Here is a 13,951-nt window from a genome sequence, read left to right on the forward strand (position 1 = left end):
AAATGAAAAGGGGGACATAACCACAGACACAGAGGAAATTCAGAGAATCATTAGATCTTACTACAAAAGCCTGTATGCCACAAAATTGGAAAATGTAAAAGAAATGGACACTTTTTTAGATAAGTACCATATACCAAAGTTAAACCAGGACCAGGTGAACAATCTAAATAGTCCTGTTAGTCATGAAGATTTTGAAACTGTTATCAGAAACCTCCCTACCAAAAAAAGCCCAGGTCCAGATGCTTTCAATGCAGAAATCCACCAGAACTTACAAGGAGACCTAATACCTATACTCCTTAAGGTATTTCATGATATAGAAACAGAACAGGCATTGCCAAATTCCTTTTATGAGGCTGTAATTACCCTGATACCTAAACCACACAAAGACTCAACCAAGAAAGAGAATTACAGGCCAATCTCACTCATGAACATCGATGCAAAAATTCTCAATAAAAATACTGGCAAACCGAATCCAAGAACACATTAGAAAAATTATCCACTATGATTAAGTAGGCTACATCCCAGAGATGCAGGGCTGGTTCAACATACAAAAATCTATCAATGTAATCCATCATATAAATAAACTGAAGGATAAAAACCATATGATCATCTCAATATATGCAGAAAAACCATTTGACAAAATTCAACACCCCTTTATGATAAAGGTCTTGGAGAGATTAGGGATACAAGGGTCATACCTTAATATAATAAAGGCTATTTACAGCAAGCCGACAGCTAACATCAAATTAAATGTAGAGAAACTCAAGGCCATCCCACTAAATTCAGGAACACGACAAGGCTGTCCACTCTCTCCTTATCTCTTCAACATGGTGCTTGAAGTTCTGGCAATAGCAATAAGACAACACAAGGGGATCAAGGGGATTCGAATTAGAAAGGAAGAAGTTAAACTTTTATTTGCAGATGATATGATAGTATACATAAGCAACCCGAAAAACTCCACCAAAGAACTCCTACAGCTGATAAACTTCTTTAGTATCGTGGCAGGATACAAGATCAACTCCAAAAAATCAGTTGCCCTCCTATATACAAAGGATAAGGAAGCAGAGAAAGAAATCAGAGAAGCGTCACCTTTCACAATAGCCACAAATAGCATAAAATATCTTGGGGCAACTCTAACCAAGGAAGTGAAAGACCTATTTGACAAGAACTTTATGTCTTTGAAGAAAGAAATTGAAGAGGATAACAGAAAAAGGAAGCATCTCCTTTGCTCTTGGATTGGGAGGATCAACATAGTAAAAATGGCAATACTACCAAAGGCAATTTATAGGTTCAATGCAATCCCCATCAAGGTCCCAACAAAATTCTTCACAGATCTTGAGAGGACAATAATCAACTTTATATGGAAGAACAAGAAACCCAGGATAGCCAACACAATCTTATACAATAAAGGAACTTCTGGAGGCATTACCATCCCTGACTTCAAACTCTATTACAGAGCTACAGTATTGGAAACAGCTTGGTACTGGCATAAAAATAGAGAAGTTGACCAATGGAATCGAATAGATGACCCGGATCTTAACCCATAAACCTATGAACAACTGATTTTCGATAAAGGAGCCATAAGTACACAATGGAAGAAAGAGAGCATCTTCCACAAATGGTGCTGGCATAACTGGCTGTCAACCTGTAGAAGAATGAAAGTAGATCCGTATCTATCACCATGCACAAAACTCAAGTCCAAATGGATTAAAGGCCTCAATATCAATCTGAACACACTGAACCTGTTAGAGGAGAAAGTGGGAAGTACTCTACAACATTTGGGCACAGGAGACCGCTTCCTACGCATAACCCCAGCAGCACAGAAATTAAGGGCAACATTGAATAAATGGGACCTCCTGAAGCTGAGCAGCTTCTATAAAGCAAAGGACACTGTCACTAAGACATAAAGGCAGCCTACTGACTGGGAAAAGATCTTTACCAACCCTGCAACTGACAAAGGTCTGATCTCCAAAATATATAAGGAACTCAAGAGACTAGACTTTAAAATGCTAATTAACCCAATTAAAAAATGAGGCACTGAACTGAACAGAGAATTCTCAACAGAAGAAGTTCGAATGGCCAAAAGACACTTAAGGGCATGCTTAACCTCCTTAGCAATCAGGGAAATGCAAATCAAAACAACGTTGAGATACCATCTTACACATGTCAGATTGGCTAAAATCAAAAACACCAATGATAACCTTTGCTGGAGAAGTTGTGGAGTAAGGGGTACTCTCATCCATTGCTGGTGGGAATGCCAACTTGTGCAACCGCTTTCGAAAGCAGTGTGGAGGTTTCTCAGGAAATTTGGGATCAACCTACCCTAGGACCCAGCAATCCCACTCTTGGGAATTTACCCAAGAGATGCCCAATCATATTACAAAAGCATTTGTTCAACTATGTTTATAGCAGCATTATTTGTAATAGCCAGAACCTGGAAACAACCTAGATGCCCTTTAGTGGAAGAATAGTTGAAGAAACTGTGGAATATATACATATTAGTGTACTACTCAGTGGTAAATAACAATGACATCTTGAATTTTGCATTCAGATGGATGGAAATAGAAAACCCTATTCTGAGTGAGGTAACCCAGGCCCAAAAAGATGAACATGGGATGTACTCACTCATAATTGGTTTCTAGCCATAAATAAAGGACATCGAGCCTATAATTCGTAAAAAATACTTGAGAAGCTAAATAAGAAGGTGAATCCAAAGAAAAACATATAGTTATCCTCCTGTATATTGGAAGTAGACAAGATTGCTGGACAAAAAAATTGGAACTTGAGAGGTTATTGCAAGGCATGCTTTTGTCCCTAACTGGTGGGATTCTGATTTAGTATGTTTTTGGAGTGGCACAACAATCTGTACTTGTAGGAGGTGATATAGACATGCTGGTGCATGTGTCTTACTAACAGTGCATACTATTCTGGAGTAAGTGAAATTTGACTCAGAAAATTCTGATGCTCATTGCCATTTTCATAATTACCACACCAAAAGGAACACCTTTGCAATAGTTTCCTTCAATAGCTCAAATTAGTCATTCTGAAGTCTAATTTTGTGCCTCATGTTTCTTTTTGAAATCTCTTTTCTTATCTTTTGGTATAGCTCACTTTTCATTCCTCAGCAATAAGGACATTCTTAGTGGAATATTTGCCTCACTTCCTCATGGCCAGTCCTTTCTACTGCATTGAACATACCAGGTATTCCCTAATAGAAAGGATCCATCGTATTTTCATATTTTTTATAATTATATATTATACTACTTAGGTTGGAATATTTATGAAATTAAAGACTTTTCCTGGCAAACTTTCTGTTATATCTTCCCAATAATCACGTAGTTTATCATGACTATTTATTAATTGCACAAAATGACCTCAAAATACATAATCACATAATACTTCAGAAAATATCTGTTTTGAGTCTCCTACTGTATTGGTGAGGTATTTATATCTCAAGACACAAATAGGACTGGTCTAATATGTCAGTGAGTGCTTATTTCCACTTATTTATATCTACAAGTTCACAAAACTTCAACATCCTCGGGGGAGGGAGTGGGGGGAAACAGAAGAATTGATGTGTGGAGAGGTGCTGAATTAAACCTATATAACAAAGGTGTTATTAATTTTTCTTCATTTACAGAAGGTGAAATCCCCTATCTCATCCCTTATTCTCTCATCGCAGGTCCTCATGGCACTTCTTCATATTCTGTGTGTTGCATCTTGCAAAAAGATTTGAAGTGAATTTTTATGTGGAAGGGTTTATTGAGGAATGGTCTCAGAAAATCTGTGAATTATTCACAGAAAAATGAAGTTCAAATTCAGTTCCATAAAAGGTGGAGAAACTGCAACTTGGTTTTTTTGGAAATGGTGAGAAACAGAAAAACCCAATTGCTTCTGCTGGCTGTGCCTTCTATTCTTTCTCATTTGAAGTATAAGTTAGGAATAAATTATGCCATTTTGGAGTAGATATCTATAAATTAGGAAGATTGAAGAAATTAAGGCAATGGGATAACTGAGCATCACTATAACATGAGCATCATGTTATAATATACTTACTACAAGTACATTTTAGTTTTTCTTTCGCACTACAGTTTTATGGAATTCATTTTACGAAATATATAAGAAGCACATACATTTCATGGGGAAGTAGCAAGCTTGAGATTCATAAAACCATATATTTTTTCTATTAATTTAACACATAACAAAGTAGGGTAATCACGGAATTATACAAAAATTTGAGGCTATAACTAGAATTAGCTGCCAAGAGACTGGAGATTATGCTAGATGAAATCTGTACATGGTCCTATGAAAGAAGGGGAGCAAGATAATAAGCATTTTCCACCTTTGCAGAGTCATAATCTATATAGAGATGATTTTAGTCCTGAATAGACTGGGTTGCAGCAAACCCACTGGAACTGAAGCATATATGATGTCATTCTGATAGGCTTGTTGAAATGTACCAAGCTTGCCTTTTGAATAATATGCAATGATTATAGTAACTTGTTTTCTTAAATGGAATATAAAATTGTAGACATACCCCAATAATGTGCTCAAATAGTTTACAACTTGAAAGGGGGGAAGCAGAGTCAGGTGGTATCCTGTTATTGTGAACATCAAATATAACATTTAAATGATGATTCAACTGGTAGAGAAGCCAGGCATTGAGTTGGAATGCCCAAACTTCATACTTCTAAACCATGTTTTACAAATATCATGTGTTTTCAGCATGTAAGTAGGACTGAATGAGTTTGGGAAAGAGTGAAAATTTAAATGAACTTTGTTTTCGGCGACACAGCTTTGACTATAAGTGCCACGAATCTCCCTTATGAGAACTGGATCTATTTTTTAAGTTATTACCTTTTCTTTCTTCTGAGCAATACTTGATAGCTGTTCTTACTGCATACAGTTTTATGTCAGGAATAGGACCTTCTTAATTAGACAAAAAGAAGGAGATGTAATGGGGATTCAATCCTTTTCTTCTAGTGATATCTGGGGTGAATAGCCCTCTGGGCATGGCTTTCCTTGGATACATGCACATAAAACCACTGAAGAACTCTCTTCTCTCTCTCTCTCCCTCCCTCTCTTTTACATGGTCAGAGCAGGAGCAAACCTTGCAGTTGGTCCTCATCACCCTTGGGAAGAATGGCAGGAAATGACAGCTAGATCAACATCAGCATCTATCTTGTTCTGTATTTGTGAATCTATTTTTCCATTGGACCCCTTAATAAATTATTGGTCAGACTTTGTTAGTTCTCTCTTCAAGTCTACATCACAAAAATACCATATTCAATTGTTCCAAAATTTGCTTGATCAATGAAATTTGCTTGATCAATGAAAGCTCCTGTACGATAAAAACCTTTTACTAATTACAAGAGTTCAAGTGATGCAGCGAGTTCTGGAACTCTGTAAACCCATGATCACCAAACGAGCCAAGGAATAAACTCACTGCATTCTCTTAAACAATTTTCTTTCCCTTTCTGAGCCTCAGTTTAATATTCACAGCTTCATAAAAAGAAGAGGAACATATATTTTGAGGACTTTTCACTTCCAATAGTTTTGGGTTTTATGGAGGCTACAGAGCATAAAAGAGGAATCTCACCTACTTGACAGACCTCCTGGGCCTACCTGATGCTAATGCTAGTATGTTTCCAATCTGGTGTCTTTGAGTAAGTCTGTATTGTTTCTGGTTCCTAATCTCCTAGATAACAGTTTGAGGAGAGGAAGCCAAAAGGACCTCCTGTTCCAGAAGATTCCAAATTGCTTTAGCAGACCTCAGCAACTCACAATGTTTGAAGACACTGGAGATGTATGGATCTGCAGTTGACCCCTCTCAAACAGTACATAATTCTGAAAATACTTGGAGCTCCTCCATGAAACCATATTTCAGTCACACGTTTTAGGCATGCAATTTCAGCCAAAAGCCATAATATAGCACTGCCGAGGACATTTTTCCCCTAGCAAAAATATGCATTTGGATAAAACATAGTAACCTAAAATTACAGGAATGAATGTACCTCTTATGTGCAACTAAGTGCTACAGACTGCATGATCAATCATAGAAATGTATAGTTTGATGTCTTTCTAGAGATTTCTCACTCCAAAAGTCCCATATAAGACTTCGGTCTTCCCTGGTTCCCTAAGGATTTTTCTTAGCTTCTTGCCCAAACTTATTTAAAGTGTGTGGTTTCTGGGGCAGAATGATCTGATACTATGCATTTCTTACCTTTAGGAAGCCTCCTTTAAAACAATTACATCCATCTCTGTTTCTTGCTCAACATTCTGAGATACAAAGAAGGAATGGGATAGAAATCTCCTCAACATGACGATCTTTAGTTTGAAGAGAAGAAAGCATTTCCTTCTACCATGTCTAAACTGTTTCAACCTCTCAATAAACATTCCTTATTTCTTTAGTGGTAATAATATAGGAACTGAAGAAAAACATAATATTTAAAAAGTACTAGAGCTCTGAATTCCAGTCTCTTATGTGTGCAGGAAGAACTATGGATACCCAAATTTTTGTTGCCACATCTCAGCTTCATTGTTTGTGAGTAATAGACTTTAATGGTTAGTTCACAGTGTGATAATTAGAAGTATAGCAGGCAAATTCATAAAGTTTTCCCTTGGCAAGTGGAAGTAAGTACTATTATAGATATTAACAGTCTTGGAGCTCATTGATGAAAAACTACTTACCCTTGGTGAAATTTGACGCCACCTTCTGCTTTTCCTGGTAAAGAGAGAAGGGTAAAATCAGCTTTGCTTGTCTTTAGAATTTTTATTACTATATAAAATGGTAGACGTATCTGAGTTTTGTTGAAGCACATTAAAAGAAATCTACTTGCACCTAGTCAAAGGAATGTTATCTAAGTTGTACATCTGGCCTTGATTTTCTAAGATATCCCAAACATTACATACTATTTCCCCTTATAAAAATTAATAAAACTAGATTTGTTAGTTATGTCGCTGAGTTCACCAGCAGAGGAAATGTGATTCTTCTGAAGACATGGTGGATAGGAGGAAGAACTAATTATCCCCTTAATGAGCCTTTCTCTTAGTGACAAAGGGTACAATGCTTTCATCATGTAGCATTATGAAGTTTGCTTGCATTTCGAGTTACTTGTGGAAGTGTAATTTTTCCTTTTTCTTCTTTCTTCTGGATACTGGCAATAGCCATGGCATATGTTTTCTGATGCTCTGAGCTTTTCATTTTTCTGAAATACCTGTTCTTTTACCATGCTTTGGTGTAACAACATCCACTGCTAAAGTCATGTCTTTCACTTTTCCTCTACTCCCTTCTCTTGGCAACTTCTGAGATTTGCAGCTTGCCATCCCTGTTTTCCTTTATATTCTAATAAAATGTTCCTTGGGCATTCTTCTGAGTCTGTTTCCAAATTCTTTTAGTAAGAAGACCAGAAATCCAAAGAGGGTCTCCCAATTCTCCAGTAATGGGTGCTTATATCTTTTATATTTCCACACATCCCTGGGTTTTCTTGATTCCTTTTTATATACGTCTGCTATAACATTTTGTAACTTTATACCTATTTATCTTGTGAATTTCTTTCCTGTCACTTAAAAAAAAAACAGAATGTGGAATAGCCTTGAAAACCAAAATGCATAATTCTAGAGAGGTTTCTACGTCTCTTACTCAGACCATAGGCATCTATTCACATAAAAATTCAGTATGGTTAAGACCTCTCATTTTCTTCAAATATTATAGTACAGGTCAAAGAAGACCTTAAATATTTTTGATGCGATATTATTATTTGTGAAGAAGTGAAAGCATTTGGTATTCTTGGACAGTAACTAATTTCCTTGAAGGTTATTTTAGTATGCACTCAGTGTCCTGACATACCAATATCTACAGGTGTACTATGATTATTCTGCCTTTTTCATTTTACTTATTCTTTAGGAAGAGTGGTCCTTTTCCATTACAGAGTAAACCTTCTGTGCTCTGGACTAACACAATACAACAGAACAACAAAGCATCCATTCTCTGTGAGGTCTGGTGTCAGATTAAATCACTATGGAGATAAAGCAGGTCTGGGTTGTGGGGACCTGTGGCTGCTCCTAACAATGCACTGAATTGCCTTGTGGCTTTGGAAACCAAAGTCATGGTCCTTATGTGGTCTTTACTGTCTCATTGGATGGGTTAGACTTGAGAAGGATGGTTTTTAAGGATTCTTTTATTTCTATTGTTTTCAATTGGAAAGAGGCTTGCGGGGGAAAGATTCTCAATGGCCAGCTTAACAGAGAGAAAAACACCATTTTGGTCTTGAAAAGATGATGTGAACTGGCTGTTTGTTGTTCACTTGAAACAAACCTCATCTTATCTGGGAACAGGGAACCATAATTGAGAAAATGCCTCCAGAGTATTGACCTGTGGACATATCTATTAGGAATTTTTTGACTAATAGTAGAAGTGGGAGGACCAATCCCACTGTGGGTGGTCACACTCCTGTGGCAGGTGTTTTCAGAGGTGTATGAGAAGTAAAACTATCCAAGTCAAGAGGAGCAAGCCAATAATCAATGTTCTTCTACATCAGTTAACTCCTGCAGTTTCCTGTCTGAGCTCCCGCCTTGGCTTTCCCTAACAATGACTATGACCTGTAGGCCAAAGAAACCCTTTCCTCTCCAAGTTGCTTTTGGTTGTGGTGTTTCTTCCCAGCAAGAGAAATCATAACCAAGACAGAAGTGGGTACCAGGCTATGAGACATTGCTATGACAGAGACCATGTTTTGGAGATGATGGTGTAAGGACTTTGAAACTTTGGGCTTGAAAAGTCACCGAGTACTGGGAACTCAGTGCACTGTTGTGTAGGACTTTGAAAGATAAGAATGTTGAGAGAAATACAGATGATAGAGGCCTGGCTTGCAAAGTTTCAGAGGAAAGTAAATGGTCTACTGTGTAATATTTCAAAGTAAGACCATGTATATGGTCTGTTTGTGATTAAAAAGAGACAAGTATCATTGAGTCAAAACCTTCTGTGAAATATTTCCTCAGGGTAAGAACAAAGAAGTTGTGGTCCAGAGGGAACCAAACTTACCTTATGCTGATGGCCAAGCTTGATTCTGTCTAAGAGTCTCACAAGTGGTAGTGGATTTGAAGGCATGAAAGGCTCCCAAAGAATAACTGTATCTGGAACTATGTGGGAGGGTCAGAATCCCCAAAGAGAGGCTGGGATTGGCTATGGTGAGTGTGCTGCCTCAGCTGCAGCAGAAACACTAATAGATTGGAGCTGTCAGTATCATGGAACAACCAGCAGCAAATGTGGAGTAGAGTCAGTCATAATCTATGAGACAAATGCCTTGTGTTGGTACTGGAGGAGCCAGGGAATTGGAGCTGCTACACACTCTTGGTGAGTCCAATGATATTCAATCATGAGTCCATCATGAGTGAGTTCTGGGTACCCAATACTGAACTCTTCTTACTGTTGACCTCTTGTATCACATTGTTTTGAATATAACTGTGGCCTCGCTCTTTCTTTTTGGAACAAGAAAGTATTTCACTTATTTCTCATTTTACAGGCTCCCACAGTTTAGACAGGCCATGCATATTTTAAAGTGATGGATATTTTTGAGAAAATTTGGATGTTTTTAAAAGACTAACATTTTAAAGGTTATGGGACTTTTAAAAGTCAAAGTTTGTTGAGATATTAACACTGATATGACATTTTGGGGATAAATGAGAAAGGAAAGGTTGTAGCTGAATAACAAATGTGTTTTATGTCAAGCTGACAATGAGTCAATTGTGATGGTTGGTTTGGGTAAGAAACAGTCCTAAATATAAATGATAAGAAGAAATCTTGTTTTTAAATAAATAAGTAAATTTATTTATTTATCTTACATTAAGGCCACAGTTTCCCCTCCCTCTTTTCCTCTCAGTCCCTCCCCACACTTTCCCTCTGTCCCGCATCCACTTCTCCTCCACTTGTTTTATGTTACTTTTAAAAAATATTTTTATTCATTTTACATACCAACCACAGCTACCTCCCCTCCACCTATTTTTCATATTTTAAAATTATCTTATATTATATAATTAGTTCAATTAGTCATAAATTTCATATTTCTTCTTCACCTAGAAAAATGCAATAATTTAATGTCAGTGACAACATACATACATATTTATGGGAAGAGATGCTAAATTCTAATTTAGATTACTAAGAACTTGGGGCCCACAAAGAAAAAAAAAGAGAAAGAAAAAAAGGAAAGGAAAGGAATGCAAGAGATGAGAGAAGAGAGAAGAAAAGAAAACAAATGATAAGATAAAAAAGAAAAGGAAAGGAAAAAGAAAAGAAATAGATTTCTGGTAATTCAATAACCTAAAGGAATCAAACTCTGTATTCGAGCAAGGACTTTCCTAGATAATGCAAGGAACAGATAGGAGGAGGCTTGCAGCTTTCAGACTTATCTGCCTGATGAGTTCAACTCTTCACAGCAGACCACCCACCACTCATCACTCATTTATTGTAAAATAATTTTGTGTGTGAAAAGAATCTCATTCATGATCACACATCCATGTCAAACTGCACATATACTCAAGCTTTTTTGCTATAGTTTACCTATTAAACCCTGAAAGGAAGAGTCAGTAGATGCTTGAGAAGAGTAGAGACCAGAGAAGAAGAATAAACTTTTAAATTCTTGTAATTTGAAAATGTAAATCTCTTCAGATTGAGATGTTTCTAGTAAGACCTGAAGTCACAAATTTTGGGTCTCTTTGAAAGAGTTCTATTATTAAAACAAAGTGTCATAAAGACTCATAATTTTAAAATTGATATAGTGGTATGATTTCTCAAATGTTTCCATGTCTACATTTTATACCAGTGTTAACTCTGAAATACTTGTGGCCACAAAACTGTTAATTCTTCCTCAATGCTACCATGGTTTACTAAACATTCATCACCTCTACCCACTTAGACCCGGAACTGCACTCTTTGTCTTCTCCACATTTTTTTGCCAAGTCCTATAAGCAGCATGATTGACTTCCTTGCTGTTTTCCAAAGTGAGATTCATGATAAAACCCAGACTGGCTTTGAACCTGTGATCTTCCCATCTTAACCTCTTGACGGCTGGGCTTACAGCCATGCCAGCACACCTGGATTTTTCATTTATCTTCCATATTTATTGTTCCTTGCATTTTACTCTAGACTGTTAATAGAAGAGCAGGGACCTGAACCTGCTTTTGGAAGCACTGGTATATAAACATTACAAAATGATACTTTTTGTAAGGATAATTACAAATCCTATAATTCCTATAATTCACCTTTATCAATTACTAAATTTGACCTTGGACTCCTGAGTTAATAAATCTTCAACTTTGTCTTGTTGCTTTCTGTTCTTATGTTTTCAGATTATATGCCATACATATTGCTGTTTGAAGTATTAGCATCCTTACCCCCCCACACATAATATATATATTCCTGTTGTTTTGTGTTTATCTGGAGGCACTATTTAACAGTGAGTGGTGTGTGGGTTCCTAACCATCCCCAGGTGGAGCCTCAGTCTCTCTCTCTCTCACACACACACAGAGAGAGAGAGAGAGAGAGAGAGAGAGAGAGAGAGAGAGAGAGAGAGAGAGTCTAGGATTATCTGACACTAGCTCATTCTTTGCTTTTTGCTTCCTGGTTGTAATGAGACAGACAGCTTTCCACTGTTTCCACCATGAGGTTCTGCCCATTACAATCCCCCTTCTCCAATAAAGTCAGGTAACTGTGGATAGAAATCACCAAACCAAAACAAGCCCTCCCCTCCCTTCCTTTCTGTTTTCTTCAAGTATTTGTTGCAAGAATGAAAGTCTAACAGCCCACATAGGACACATTTAGTACATATTCAACCTATGTTTAACATGATGATAGCTTTTGATACAGGAAGGAAACTTGGAAACTTCCAACTTCAATCCCATATTGCAGTCAATGCCATTGAGACTTGTTGAAGGGTAAAGGATCACAAAATTTAGGCATCAAGTTCTTGTCTAAATCGGCTCTAAAAGCCAGTTTTACAATATTTAAGTTACCTTTATTGTATAGCTTCCACTCTTCTATTAAATATGTTTTTTATTTTTACTTTGACTTTATTTCCTTTAATTTCAGTTTCCATTGAAGATGTGATTCTGTTAAATCTCAAGCCTGCATGACCACTTCATAAGGAAACTCCTTACATATTTTTATGTAAGTAGATTGATTGTAATAAACTGTACACAGAATTGACAATTAATATTTGCAAACCAAGGAATGAGGTTACTAATACTTGAGAGAAGTGAAGTCATGACATTTGCTTAAAATGAAACAAAATAAAGTTTAATATGTGTATGTAACAGTAGTAATGCATTCTTTTTTGAATCTATTCTTACATCAAGTTATTTTTTTATTCATAGGCTATCATCATTTTTGTTGCTTTGAGATACATCTGGTATGGGCATCCATTAGTGTGGAAGTACCAGCTTCTCAATAATTTGCCAGTGTTTGCCTAACTTCATGTTGACTGTGTCTGGTGACAAATACTCACAACCTCTGAAAAGTCAATGTGGAACTATTAGCTCCAGTGAATTGAATTGAGAAATACCTCATGCTAGCTTTGATCTGTTGGTCAGACTTCTTTTGTCTGGACCACAAAGCACATAGTTCCCCAACAATAGAGTACATGATATGTAAGAATGGATCCTGTTGCCAGGTCCTACCCTGCACAGAGACTCATGCAAGTCATTTGTTCTCCAGGCACAATGCCCTTCAAACTCGTGCTACTTTCAGTGGGAAGTAAAACAGAATGTTTGGCTCTTTTGTTTTCTTCTGTGGTAAAAATCTCTTTGATTTACCATGAAAGATTGTTTTTAGAATCCCCAAATTAAAGGGTGAACTGACCAGTTTAAAAAAAAAATCATGCAAGGGTGTCCTGCAGAAGCAGTCACATTCCACACCACTTAAGTAGTATGTGGGGAACAAAAGGGATTGAAAAATCAAACTTTTGTTATGTCCACTTTGCTCCAGTCACACTACAATGATTAAGTCCTAAGATCATCATAACACTTTCTATAAGTAGATATTACTATACCCAATTTTAAATGTGAGACAAACCCCATAGTTTGAGTTTCTTGTTCCAAACAAATCAGGAAGAAAATGGTAGTGCTAGAATTTGAACTCAGGGTTGTTAAATCCCTCCAGACATTTGTCTAACAGCACAGCCTTATTTCTCAAAACAACGCACAAATGTGGTCAAATCCTTGATTCTTCACGTGCCTGTGGACACCTCCCACGAAGCATGAATGTTATCTTCTGGTAAAATTCCCACAAACTTACAAGAAGGGCCATAAATGGGCACTTCTATGATGCATCTTGAACAGAGTAAACATGCTTGTAAAAGACAGGCCCATATGACTAATGGTACTCTCTAAACCAGATTCTAGAACCAAAGCAGTATTTAACATTTTCAACTCATTATCTTTAGAAAAAAAATTTCTTCAGTGAAATGAGACCCTGCCTCGATATATGAAATGGAGGAGAGTTGAGGAGGGTTCCTGAGGTTAACCTTAGGCCTCCACAAAGCACAAACATTTTCAAAAGCACTTGCACACACATGTGCCCACATATATGTGAATTTGTATACTCACATATGTACACACCATAGACACATGCATTTGCAAAAATTCAGAACAAGACCCCAAACACTAGTTGCACATTCTTCCACTCTGTGCAAAGAGCTAGTGTGATATAACGCACAGTGTTACTCAACACATTCCAAAGCAAAAATCTGCACTGTGCAGAACAGAATGTTCTCTTGTCCTGTGAGTACAAGTCAGTAAGAATAGCTATAACTGCTGCAAAAAGAGACTGCCCCCTTTCTCACTACATCTCAACAACTTTGGAGAATAAGTTTCTACTTCTCATTTATGGTGTGTGCCATGATTCTGGCTTACACCCATTCCAGGATGCAGAGTGTTATGATCTATCTAGACCACTGTTGGA

The 13,951-nt window shown here is 37.1% G+C and overlaps 1 pseudogene; it reads right to left on the reverse strand.

Moving 5' to 3' along the window:
- LOC119817293 overlaps positions 1 to 7,326 on the reverse strand; it is a 35,022-nt pseudogene extending 27,696 nt beyond the window's left edge.
- Positions 7,327 to 13,951: the final 6,625 nt, after the last annotated feature.

The sequence above is a fragment of the Arvicola amphibius genome, chromosome 6, assembly GCF_903992535.2.
Source record: "Arvicola amphibius chromosome 6, mArvAmp1.2, whole genome shotgun sequence".
Taxonomy (NCBI): domain Eukaryota; kingdom Metazoa; phylum Chordata; class Mammalia; order Rodentia; family Cricetidae; genus Arvicola; species Arvicola amphibius.